This window comes from Anabrus simplex, chromosome 1 (assembly GCF_040414725.1).
Source record: "Anabrus simplex isolate iqAnaSimp1 chromosome 1, ASM4041472v1, whole genome shotgun sequence".
NCBI classification, from domain to species: Eukaryota; Metazoa; Arthropoda; class Insecta; order Orthoptera; family Tettigoniidae; genus Anabrus; species Anabrus simplex.
Window position 1 is genome coordinate 797,593,861 of NC_090265.1, and position 13,719 is coordinate 797,607,579.

Genomic DNA, 13,719 nt, shown 5'->3' on the forward strand with positions numbered 1-13,719 from the left:
CACCCGCCTGATGAAAATTTCTGGGGAGAACACTGATACCACATGAAACCCTTTCCTCCATTAGCAATGATACACCGTAGCAGGGTTACGTCAGCGCATCCGGGATTCAGTATGATGGTGGGTTAAAGCACATATCCATGCAAACCGAGGGCGCTTTGAATATTTCGTGTAAGAAAGAATTTCAAGTGGTATGGTGGTATGTTCTGTTCCTGTGCGTTTCCCATTACATTAAAACCTCGTTAAGACCTTTCTGCAGGGGACAACACAAATTAGCGTGTTAGGCGAGAAAACGTACTACTGAACAGGGATATGGAAACACTAGATACAACTTTTCCTGACAACAAGGCATTTTACGTTGTGTAACTGCACGTACACTGAAATCTATATCTACCATTTCTCAAGATGAGAGGAAAGTATTAAAAGGCGTGAAAAACATGAGAGAACAAATATGAAAACCTTTTCTGCTGGGGCTTATAAAATAACAAGTGCACTGAACGGTGTGAAAAAGTATGCACGGGGGCCAATAAAAATATCAAAGTGTTATTGCAGATCACACTCTTTCTAAAGCAAATGTTAGTAGAAGCCTTTTGTTTGGAGCAGTGGGTTATAAAACATTATTTTCTGGTTACATCTTAGACAATGAATTGGAGGTTATACTCGGCCATGTGCGACTGCGACAATGACTTTGGCTGCCATTCTGAAAAACTTCGACCAAGTCGAATCGATCAAGTCGAAACTCGACAGTATGAGTTTAACATTCACGACCTCTGCGCGCTTAAAGATGCGGATGCCAGTCCACTTTATGAAAGATTTTAAATCTCTTCTTTATTAGAAAGGAATTTTACTTTTTCCATATCCATACCTAGGCTATCACAGAATAAATCCATCAATCAATACTGATCTGCATTTAGGGCAGTCACCCACGTGGCAGATTCCCTATCTGTTGTTTTCCTAGCTTTTCCTTAAATGATTTCAAAGAAATTGGAAATTTATTGAACATCTCCCTTGGTTAAGTTATTCCAATCCCTAACCCCCCTTCCTATAAATGAATATTTGCCCCAATTTGTCCTCTTGAATTCCAACTTTATCTTCATATTGTGATCTTTCCTACTTTTAAAGACGCCACTCAAACTTATTCGTCTACTAATGTCATTCCACGTCATCTCTCCACTGACAGCTCGGAACATACCACTTATGATATAGATGTTGATTCCCATGGGGAATATGAAATATTTGTCCCGAATGAGTAAATTTATAATACCAATATAAATGGTCCGTTTTTGGACATTATAAATTTTCCAGCTAACTCATTCCTGGTTGCCAGCGTTTTGCCCCCGTGTGCTAGGTTGGGCTCATCAGTTGGTACCTAGCACACCTACCAAGACGCTGGCTAGTGCATACCGTGGAGGCCACTGCGTAGGCGTCTTGAAGCCACCGGCAGTGCCAATGCACTATGAGAGACTTTGTCTCATTACCAAAAATTGATGCCTGCTTGGCCATCAGATGATATAGTATTCCAGCATTTGAATCCTATGCTGCTCCTTCCTCGCTTCAGTTCATGCTTTGCCAGTTTTTAGTTTCAGCTTTTCTTGGAAACCACTATGCTCTTGGAGTTTCTTCTTGAGCGGAATACGTTTCTGGATATCCACCTGTGTTATGCCAACTTCTTGCACTTTTTCCGTATCCATACTGTGCCATTTCACCGTTCTATAGTTGCAGTATTAGGAACAAAAATGGCGCTCCAGCCATTAAAGAACTAAAATAAAGCAATTAGCAGCGGTACAAGCTGAAGAGACAATAAATTCAACCGGCAATCACGGAAAGAACCACTTTTAGAAGGCGGTGCGAAAGAATGACGAGAGCGGATTATTTAAACCGATTATTGAAAAAAAAATCTTCCATTAGAACAAATCTCAATTCAGCACTGCATCGAAGAAAGGACGGAGTCGAGTAAAGAAACCAGTACTTATCAGATTCTTTAATCAATTATTGGAGAAAAGATCAAATCTACGATAACCCGCTTAACATCAGCTGTGGTTGACACATATACATGAGATTATAGACCAGCTGTTAGGAAACGTCAAGTTGGATCTGTACTACGTCACGGTTGGGCTCGGAACACTGTATTTGCCCAATACTGCACAACGTCAAGAGAGCTGAATTAAACGGAAAATAGAGTGCAATTCTAAAAGCACGTAAAATTCACACCGTTTCGGCGAGCAAAGCAGTTGAAATAAGACGATATTTAGAGCTGTTATAAGCAAATTAGACGGACCAAATTACAAATATATTTTTCGCATTAGCACTACTAAGCAGATTACAGCATGTATAAATCAACTAATGCCTTGTGTTATTCTGTCCTTGACGCAGTGAAGACCACTATGATGTTCTAAGAAGCTGAGGCAGAGACTACTCTGACTATGGTGGCGCTTCACGAGATTGATGACCCAGGAGGGCGGTAACCAGCTGTGAAGACGAGATGGACCCGATTACCTAAGCCGAACCATGGGGCGAGGCTTACCAGCCCATGACGATTAACAGCGAGATGGAAATCACTACCCAATAAGCAAAGTTAAGTCCCCATTTGAGTCGTGTCGTAAGTAGAAACCTTTATTCTTTTGGTTAATATATAATGTGCATTATGACATTGTGTGTGCGTAGTTAATATACGAGTGTACTTACAAGGAAATAGGTATTCATCTGAAGTTACCATAAATCCCAAACATAGGTGTAAAATACCAGTGAATGCCGTTCGTAAGTTTGTCAATATGGTATTGGAGAAGTGATTGATATTTTTCTTAATTCGTTGTCAGTGAAATGTTAGAGTATTAAGAGGAAGCTAATATTTATATGCGTGATGGCTCTAACAATATAATATGCGTAAAGATCGTATTTAGGGAATGTTACAATAAAATATAGTGGCACAGTTTTAAGGTTACGATGTGCTGTTCTTTGATACTATGACAGTAATGATAATGATTTATATATGTGTAGGTTATGGCATATATGTTGCACATTTTGATGAAACGAGTGCTTTGATTATGAATGCTACGCGATAATTGAAGTGTTAAATGGTGAATGTAATAAGCATATGAGTTGATAGTATATTTTGATGGTGATAGTTATTGTTACTTAGTAAGTTGGTCATAGAATTCTTCGAGAGATGGTAGTATGTGTAGGTTGCACATGCTAAGGTGTAGGTATTGAAACATACTGTTTTCAATTGCTATTTTATTCCCTAATATATATATATATAATACAGATTAGGATACGATCTCAATGCCATCAGTATAGAATTAATTGAGTGAGTAGGATCATCAGAAGAGCCGAGAGGCCACCTACATCAATATTTAGGCCTTCACTGACATATCTACGATTGTTTTCATGCATTCTCACATACGGCAATTTAACTTGTGATTTTATGGGAGCAACTTAACACATCACTGGTAACTTAGTCTTTCATATGTGGATTTTAGATGAAGATAGAGTCTTCCTATGTGTCAATTTTTCCACCTATGGTATTATTCGTTGGAGGGTTAATTAAATACACTTGGTAATGCTATATTAAGTCATATACGCACTTTAATTGAATTTCAACCATGAATTTAAATAATAATTGAATGATTTAGCCACATAAGCCTTACGATGGAATTAATTTGAGATTACTTACGACTTAAAGTGGACTTAGATTTGCTTATATGGAGGTCAGTTGAAATGAAATATGAAACACAAAAATTTGAAACCTCAACTAGAGAAAATCCCTAATGGACAGACATCAATTTTCTCACACGATTTTTCTACTGTGCGTGGACATTGATGTGAAGTGTTCAGCCGAGTGATATGCATTTCTTTTATTGCATGTGAATTTAGGTTCAGACGATTGAATTTTGGTAATTTTAAGGAGCAATCCAGTTTAATATGGAAAGATTCCAGATCTTAATTAATTAATTAATTGATTGATTAATCATTGGCCATTTCTTTGCGTTTTTCACATTTTCAATTGAAACTCAATTTGAACATTGTATATAGTAGGGAGTATAGCTTATTTTACTTAAATCTTTTGGATGCATCCAATTATTATATTTATGTTGAATAATTTTACTTGATTATATAATTTATTTATTTTCCTTTTCATTTCATTTCCTTGGATACTACTTAATTATGATACAATTTTTCGACAGGCCAGGATTAAGACATAGATAAATGAGGCCTGATTTCATTTCTTTTCTATGTTAGAGGTTTTTTTCTAAACCTGTTTTCTCCAATGCAATATAATTACGTCACTTAGAGATGCTGATTGCGTAGGGAACCAGCCACAGTGTATAAAGAATTTTTCAAGATATTCTATTTTTTTCTCAAATCATACTTAGACCAATTTATTAATAAAAGCTGAGTAGTGAAAACATTAAATTCTTTCAATGTCTATTTAGAATAAGTATTAGATATAAGCTTATAATGACTAATTCTGATTGCGATTATGATGATGACATGTACGGAATTCTTGACAAGCCATGATAATCTGATTTTTACGATAAATTCCGGTATCATACAAGTACGGTATCCGACTGATAGCGTGTTGAAGACGTTCATCTACGTAGGTTGGGATTTACCGTAGGCCATCGGTGTTCTTTCTCACGCGGAACTCACAACCCAGCAATATTTGGCAGATGGAATTGTTATTAAGAGCTAGTCTGGAACTCGTGTATCCCCACCTGGACGCGGGAGTGGTGCAATACCTAGGCTATCACAGGACAAATATGCACCATGCTAGTCAATTTCACATGATTATGTTCCTAATCCAGATATAGGCTACCGTATCATGCAAAAAAACTTCACTGTACCACTCAATACGAAATACATTTCTAACTTCTGAATGGAATACAAGCACAAATGGGCTCACTTTTTCCGTAATCACACAACTGTGGTGACGGCTCTTATCCGAGTTGGAAATCATGTTTGCTTCACATCTCCTTGGTTTTTTCTTGAGAAAATAATTAAAGATCCTATTGCTCAGCCTTGTAGGATTCATGCAGGCAATGTGGCTATAGAAAACAATTCTCCTCCTGTGAATGCTGTCTGTGACCTTTTCTACATGTGTGTAGAGTTCATGATTATGTCGCCTTCTAAATTCGCCATTGTCTTTGATTGCCCCAAGGATTTTCCTTAATATCTGCCTTTCTTTTATTTCTAATTTCCCGATCAGACCTTTCCTGTTCAGAGTAAGGGATTCTGCAGCATATAAAGCCTCTGGTCGTATTACTTTAATAATAATAATAATAATAATAATAATAATAATAATAATAATAATAATAATAATAATAATAATAATAATAATAATAATAATAATAATATGGGCTGAACCAAAAATTATCTACAAATAATCTTTGAAGAAATTTGGGAAACAGAAAAGATCCCAGAAGATTGGAAAGGGGCTCTAATGCACCCATTACTAGGCACCTTAAAAATTAGCATCTATTTGTTTCAAAATTAGCATCTATTTTTTCCAAAATTAGGATCTATTTACAAAGTTAAGATAATCGCATGGTATTATTAATTTTAACGATTCCAAGTTTATGAAGTGCAATTATTGTACTTGGTTCACACATAATACAAAATCATTGTTCAAACGAAAGCATTGTTAGTACTTCGGCATTGCTTTTTTTTCAAATTGCACCGTCTGTCTGTAACCAGTCTGTTGTAATGAGACAAGACGCGCTCACCGTCCACATTGTTCATTGGTGTCCACAACAACTCAAGACAGTATTTAGTCAATATGCTGAACTCTGTCTGAACTGCAGTTAAAGCAAGCATGACATCACATTTTTCACTTTCCTTCATCTGGGTTTGAACTGCATGTTTCAGAGAACAGTAACCAGACCAGATATCGTTTCGTGAGAGATCTGTTACTCCAAACAATTTCTCAAGCTTATCTAATTTATCAGTGTTATTCAAAATTATATTTTTTGGACACAAAGCTTGAGAAATTGACACAAAATGCTTATGGTTGGGGTCTTTAGCTTTCAATGTGGCTAGCTTACACTGTGGAGAATAAGCAGCTTTGACAAACGTGTCTCTACATTCAGCCTACTGTAGAGGAATACCATTAGTTGCCGAAAAGAAAATTCCCCTCACAAATGAAGGTAAAACTAGCGTCAAGGTTATGCAGTTTGGGGTAAAGGAGATGAGAGGTAGGATATAGACACCCTTCAAGTTCAGTAAGGAGGTCAACCAATCCAGCTGCATGATCTGTGACTAAAACCATGTGGGAGTGAAGCCTATTCACTTCTCCGTCACTCAGATCAATCAGGTACTTAATACCACAGTTGCTGATGTCTTTCATGTCAGACATCTTGAAAAATGTAACAACATCAGTAAAGTAAGCACTCGAATAGAAGACAGCCTGAAACCAGCTATTCCATCGGGTTATGACAGGTGCAGGAAAAAGCTTTGCTTCCTTTGAAGCACCATACCTTGATGTTAAGAATTGTAAATAGTCATATTTTCGCTTTCTTGTGTCCAAAAATGCAGACTTTACCATCGCATCCACATGATTTAAATCGGTAATCACTGCGAACCAACTATTGCCAACCAAGCTGATCTTATGTGCCCAGCACTGTACATGCATTAAATGATCCCCTATGACCACACTTAATGTTTCATAACACCGGGTCTTGTACGGGGCACTGTCACTAACAAACATTTTAACTGCACAGAGCTTCTAAAACAGCACGCGAGCAGTTTGTAGCATTTCCTGCATCAAGATAGTTCACAGAAACATCGTGCAGCTCTCTTTTCGATCTGGCTGGGACTTGAAATATGATGATAAAAACACAACGGCCCATTCTATTTGTAGTTTCATCACAGAGTATTTTGAGCCTCTGCTGTTCTTTTCTGGTGATCAAATGCAACTTCTAGAAAGGAAGAAAGACCTCAAATTATAACAAAATAATTTAAAATTACTGGATCAGTTGGGTACAGGTAAGATAGTTCAATATAGAAATCACACTCAAATTCGGTATCCTTCGATGTCGCAATACCTAAACCGTACCCGATCAATGAAATCAAAATTAACTCGGAAAATATACTTCACGTAGCGTTCTCACACATGGCAGCGCTTCTTTTGAAAACTCAGTAATCCAGGCTCATAGTGAAGTTGGAAACCCCAAGGGATTACTTCCAAGAGAACATGCCGGACCCAGTTTGAGACCAGATCAACATCCAAAAAGAGTGCCGAATATCCGACGATTGCTCTTTGCTTTCCAGCTTTTCCAGAGGTATATTTGCTTTCACAAATACTTCAACTGCGCGTTTCGAGAAGTTATCTCTGGAAATTTTTCGTCCTTTACAACTATCTAAGTGTGTAAGCACAGAAGATTGCTTTCTTTAAGACGTACTAACAGCAGGGGTTGAACTTTCGTTATCGCGTCGCTTACCCACGTGTTTTTTAGATTTAACATGTTTCACAATGCTATCTTTTTTTTTTTTCACCCAACTCGGATTACAATACTTGCAAAACACTGTCGCTGAATCTGTGGCATACAAACCATCCTTTGAATATTGCTGAGCCCTTTCGTGCGCAGGTTTTGTCGTGCGCCCCATAACCTAAACGATCGCTCATTCGCTCGACTTTCTACTCTTCACTAGTTTCAATTTTGAACAACAGGAAAAAATCGCTGTGCTTATCACGTTATTTCCGTGACACTCGATTTACATTTCAATAATAATCGATACAGATCTTATTCTCCTTGCTATTCCCATTGTAAATATCAATTAAAGTCAGCAAGCAGCAATCGATCGGCTACTTTTCTTCATCGATCGGAACGGTCGAAATATTTATGCATCATATTTTGAGTATTTCTGACAATTTTGCCTAAATATGTGGTTTTCACCAGTAAAATAGCACATTTTTGCAGAATTCGCACCAGAATCGCATATTCATATTAATTTCGCATTTTGGGTCACAATTTGCATTTTGTCGCACTTCTATTTATGCGTAAAAATGATTTTATTCCACATTAGAATTACCGTGGGCTTGGATTCAGTACAAGATTCGAAAATTTGCATTTATCGCAAATACGATTTTTTCAGGTCCCTACCCATTACACAAGAAGGGTAACAAGCAAGATGTCAACAACTAAAGAGATATATCTCTCTTGCCAGTTGCTTACAAGATATTTTCAACAATACTACTAAACAGAGTAACATCGACACTTGACAGTCAATTGGGTGAATACCAAGGTGGATTTAGAGAGGGAAGATCTTGCTCCGAACAGATTTTCAACCTGAAATCTATAATTCGACACAGATTAATAAACTCTAAAGACATAGTTGTAACATTTATTGACTTTAAAAAAGCTTTTGACTCTGTTGATAGGGAAACCCTAGATAAAGTAATCCGTGAATTTGGAGTTAAAACTAAATTGGCAAACCTAATTCGTGAAACCCTTACAGACACTATCTCGAAAGTAAAATTTATGGGTGAAATATCTCGACCTTTCAAAATAAATACAGGTGTCAGGCAGGGCAATGGTTTATTCCCACTCCTTTTCAACTGTGTCATGGAGAAAATTGTAAGAATTAGGAATGAAAAACTGAAAGAATCCAAAATATTGCCACTTGTGCTGGGGAAAAAGAACAAAGGTGTTGCAATAAATTGCCTAGCATTTGCAGATGACTTTGCCATACTTACAGAAAGCCTTACAGGTGCAGCAATGCAAGTCGATCTCCTTAAAAAGACAGCCTACATGACAGGCTTGAGAATCTCTGCCGAGAAAACAAAATTTTTGAAGAATATAAAAAGTGCCCCAAAGTTTTTAGTAATAGATATTGGTCAAATAGAATAGGTAAAGAAATTCAGATATTTGAGTGAGACAATTCAAGAAAATGGTTTAGAAAAATCTGCTATAGAGGAGAGGATACAAAAGATGGAAAGAGCTTATGGTATAACTAAGAATACTTACAACAAAAAGTGCTTATCAACAAAACTTAAAATAAAGCACGACAACACAGTAGTGAAACCAGAATGCCTGTATGCCAACGAATGTCTAGCACTGAACTACAAGCTTGATAAATTAGAAATATTAGAAAGAAGAATTATAAGGAAAACATTCGGTCCTCTAAGAATTGCAGAGTTTTGGAAATTAAGAAGTAAAAATGAAATTTACCAGAAATTTCAGAAACAATAAGAAAAAGGAGACTGCTATTTCTTGGACACATTTACAGAATGGATGAAAATAGACTAACTAAACGAATCTTCAAGTACTTTTGGGAAAAGAAATCAACCTCCATCTGGATTCACGAAATCAAGAAAGACTTGGAAAGGAACATATATGAGAAGAATAATTATTGGAAAGAAAGATTTTTAGGAAGAAATTCTTACAAATGGAAGGATTCCAAGGGAGGAAGGAAAAGAAAACAGGCACAAAGTGGACTGAAGACAAGAAAAAGAAGCACAGTGAAACAATGAAAGAATACTGGAAGAAAAGGAAAGAACAACTAAGGAGGAAGAATTGAAATTGTAACGTGGTCCTTAGAAGGCCGGAACGCAAGAAGAAGAATAAATGAAATGAAATATTAATTCTGTTTTCATTTTTCGTCCACAGCAATTTATAGCAGACTAGCTTATGTACCCGTGCTTCGCAACGGAATTCTACCTTGTATACAAAATTTTAGGTTAGGTAGTGTACGCGTTGTGAGCAAGACTGTATTAAATTGTACAGCTCTTAACGTTACCTAGAAATGCGATGGGGAATTCACCAAACGTCTTTTCTCATATGAAAACTAGGTTAGGGCATTTTCATTGTATAGGTAGTCCTGCTTTCCTACCATCAGTCACAATCAGGTTGGGGAGTTTTCATTATAATGTCAGAAACTCACACTCCACCTGCCTTTTTACATCCTCAAAAAGACTGTCTCAGTAGTTTTCCCAACTGAAATAAACATAGGTCATTACAATGATGTCAGTAGGAATGGCGCGATTAAAAGCAATGCTTTCATATTAAATAGTCGATCAAATGAAAAACCACAAATTTTCTCACTTTTAACAAACGCTGCCGAACTGACAGTCCAAAGTTCCAGAGCTGGACTGACCAAGCCGCAGACAGCCGTGATCCGTGAACAATCTTCGTCTTTTTTCGGCGGGGGGAGTCGAATAGTGGAGAGTCCCAGGGCAAAAACTATGTCTTCACTAATCTGTTTCCTAGGAGTACCCGATGAGTCGGAAAATCTCAATTCGATGCACTGGCAGCGGTTCTATCTGACTTGGAGGAAAATTTTTCCTCCAAGCCAGAGCAGAAACCCCCTCTTCACTGTTAATTTGGAATGGCTCAGCGTTGATATGGAATTAGCAACAAAAATACAAATTCATTAATATCTGTGTTATCACACCCGGTACAGTAAAAAAGGTTAAGACGTAAATGATGGGAAATTTAGTTATGTATTATTTATCAATAGGATCACTAATAATATAAATATTTGAGAATTTAATAAAAGTGAAGCAGAAGAAGAAGAAGAAGCAGCTTTTCTTAAGAAACGGCTTTTTCCGGGTTAAATTTTGAGTTATTTAGTGAATTGTGGTGCTATTATTTGGAATAGGCCTATGTACTACTACTACTACTACTACTACTACTACTACTACTACTACTACTACTACTTGAGCCTCTGCCTTAAGTGGACACACTGTTCATTTAAAACAGCACGTCAGAGTAGGGATCGAATAGCTGGAATACTATGATGAACCAGTATGTTACGTACCCGCAGTATCAGAAAATGTATGCACCAGAGAAATGGCATGCTAAAGAAGAAAGTTTTCCAATTCCCCAGTCATTTCCTGCCAATATTCAGTTAGACTGTTATACATGGTACACAGCAGTAATCCCATCTATCGGAGTTGAGTAGAAGTATAAGAGCCAAAGAACATCACAACAAACAATGGTCAATGTAATGTTATTGTTGCTCAATGTTATGCGCTTTCGATATTGTAGGCCTTCATATTTAGTTTTCTTCAGACTCTGAAATATTACCCTTATCATAGTCAGTACAGTAAAACCGAATAAAACACAAATGATAGGAAATTGTATTCTCTATAACTTTTGTTATGTAGTATTTTCGATAGGACCAATTACATAGCTATTTAAAAATTAAATATTAGGCACCTTCCCCTAAACTACAATTTTATCCAGGGTGTTTATAGCCTAGACTGTAGTTTCTTATTCCCCGACGCTATATACCGATTTTCATTACATTCTGTTAACCCATTTTCTCGTGGCTCGGCGTTGATATGGACTTGGCAACAAAAATACAAATTCATGAATATCTGTGTTATCATAGCCGGTACAGTAAAAATGTGTAAGACATAAATGATGGGAAATTTAATTCTATATAACTTTAGTTATGTATTATTTATCGATAGGACCACTATTAATATAAATATTTGAGAATTAAATTTTAGGCCTTCCCCTAAACTACCATTTCACTCAGCGTTAATAAAATTATTTATAGCCTAGATTGTAGTGGTTCATACCCCTACTTTACATACCGATTTTCATTAAATTCTCTTCAGCCGTTTTCTCGTGATACGTATACAGACAGACAGACAGAAATTACGGAAAAGTAAAAAGTGCATTTCCTTGTTACATTGGACATGACCGATAAAGAAATACCATTATTTTCAAATTGTGAGCAATGTACAGACAAAACTCTTATTTTATATATATAGATAGCTGTAGGTGCCACATGTAATCTGGCATGAGTAGGTACAATTAAAAATGCTAGGCATCTCTGAATTTCAAAAACATCCATTTATTCATTATCTAAAGCAAAAGACTTGGAATCTATCTCAATTCCATATCAACTATGACGTAAACACACGCTTTTAGTTCTTTAATGAAGATTTGTGTTGGCTATGGAGACAACTGCAAGGCACTGATTGAATTACTGTACTTTGAATCCACTTGACGATTCACCAATGTGCTCTTACATCCATAATAGAAGCTCTACCTTTTCTCTAAAGTCCTTTCCATCAATTCATGCCATGTAATTCAATTTTTAATAAACTGAAGGACATAAATACTGTAGTTCATAAATAGTCAGAGTACAACTGCAGTTTCATTTGGTTAAGGATTATAATGACAAGAGTTAGGTACATAATGCGTCAAAAGATGCCACACAGCCACAAAAGGACATTTCTTTCTATACTAAAGGACTATCACAAGAGCTGCTATCATCATCGTCAATGTCATTGTCATTGTCGTCTACATCATCATCATCATTTCTCTGCTCCAGCAAGCCAGATATGAGTTTAAATGTACCTCTTCCAATTTGATTGATCTGACCATATTTGCTGTTCCAGCTTTTATTGCCAACCTGTATTTATATTGGCTAAGACTCTCCACATTTGCTTTTCCCAAATATCTCCAGGATTGGGGACATTCCGCAATAATGTAATAAAAACACAGTTTATATCAGCACAAAATACATTTCTTTGTTAGAATTGGTTTTCAGAAATTAAATTCCATCATCAGTAACAAATTATTTCTTTAAATAAGTGGCAATATTCCTGAAAACCGATTCTAACAAACAGATGTGATTTGTGCTGATATAGATTGTGTTTTTATTAAATTATTGTACTGTGAATCATCAGCACTGTTTTAAGTATGGCTTTGTCATTTTATGATGATTACAGATCATGGGATATTCTGATCATAATATATTCTTGAGGTCCTATTATAGACCACTCTCTTCATATGACAATACCACTTCAGTCTGCCTAGTTCTAATGTGTCCAGCAAACTCCTTCACAAACCAAGCTGTCTGTGAACTTTCTTCTTCTGTATTTTGTCTTTTCTAGTTTTCTGTAGACAAGATTGTAGGAACTTCATTTCAGCTGCTTGGAGTTGTCTGGTACTGCCATGGTAGCTGCTTCAAGTCCATAGGTTAAGAGTGGTACCAGGTAAGATTTACATCATGTAACCTTGGAGACCAAGAGAAAATAACCAACCTATGCAAGGTGACAAACTAAGTGGCAGAATTGTGATGCTGCTTGTATTCCATTGTCGATATCATGATGTTGGTATGGAAGAGACATACCTTCTCAGAAGTATTTGACAAGATTGTCACTAATACATATCCTCCGTATAATAAAGTGAAAGAAAGCAGCAAAAGATAGTTGTTGTGATGATGATGATGATGATGATGATGATGATGATGATGATGATGATGATGATGATGATGATGACCAATGTTATCTAATTTGTCTTCAGTTAGAACCCTATGATACATTTTTGGTTTCTTAAGCCAGATACTTCCAGTTTCCTGAAATTTATTATAAAGATTATAAAACTATTTTAAGACTTGGAACGTCTACACCGAAAAATATTTCTTGAAACAATCTTTCAACTTCACGAGCTGAGTTAACACATATGAATCGTGCATAAAGATATTCTGTGCAAATGAAAATGCATGAGCCATAATAGTCTTTATTACTAATTACAGAGAAAAAACAACACACGCACTTGGGAACAGCTGAATTAAAACTATGACACTGGACACTGGAAAAAGGTCACCTAGCAGGGAAGTGTGTGCACACACAAAAAAGCGAAGGGTTGAGGAACAAAATGTGATGGCATACCGTGCCATCCCCTTCCTGTGTGCAGCAAACAATGGGGAGCTTACCCGTTGGAAGAACACTGCGCATGCTAGAGTACAGTAAAGCATATCTGA

General features: G+C 36.6%; 1 protein-coding gene across 3 annotated transcripts in view; it reads right to left on the reverse strand.

Annotated features, from left to right (window-relative positions):
* The window catches only part of LOC136857544 (thyroid receptor-interacting protein 11), a 533,154-nt gene that overhangs the window by 70,524 nt on the left and 448,911 nt on the right, over positions 1–13,719 (reverse strand). The gene's annotated exons all lie outside the window — the stretch shown is intronic.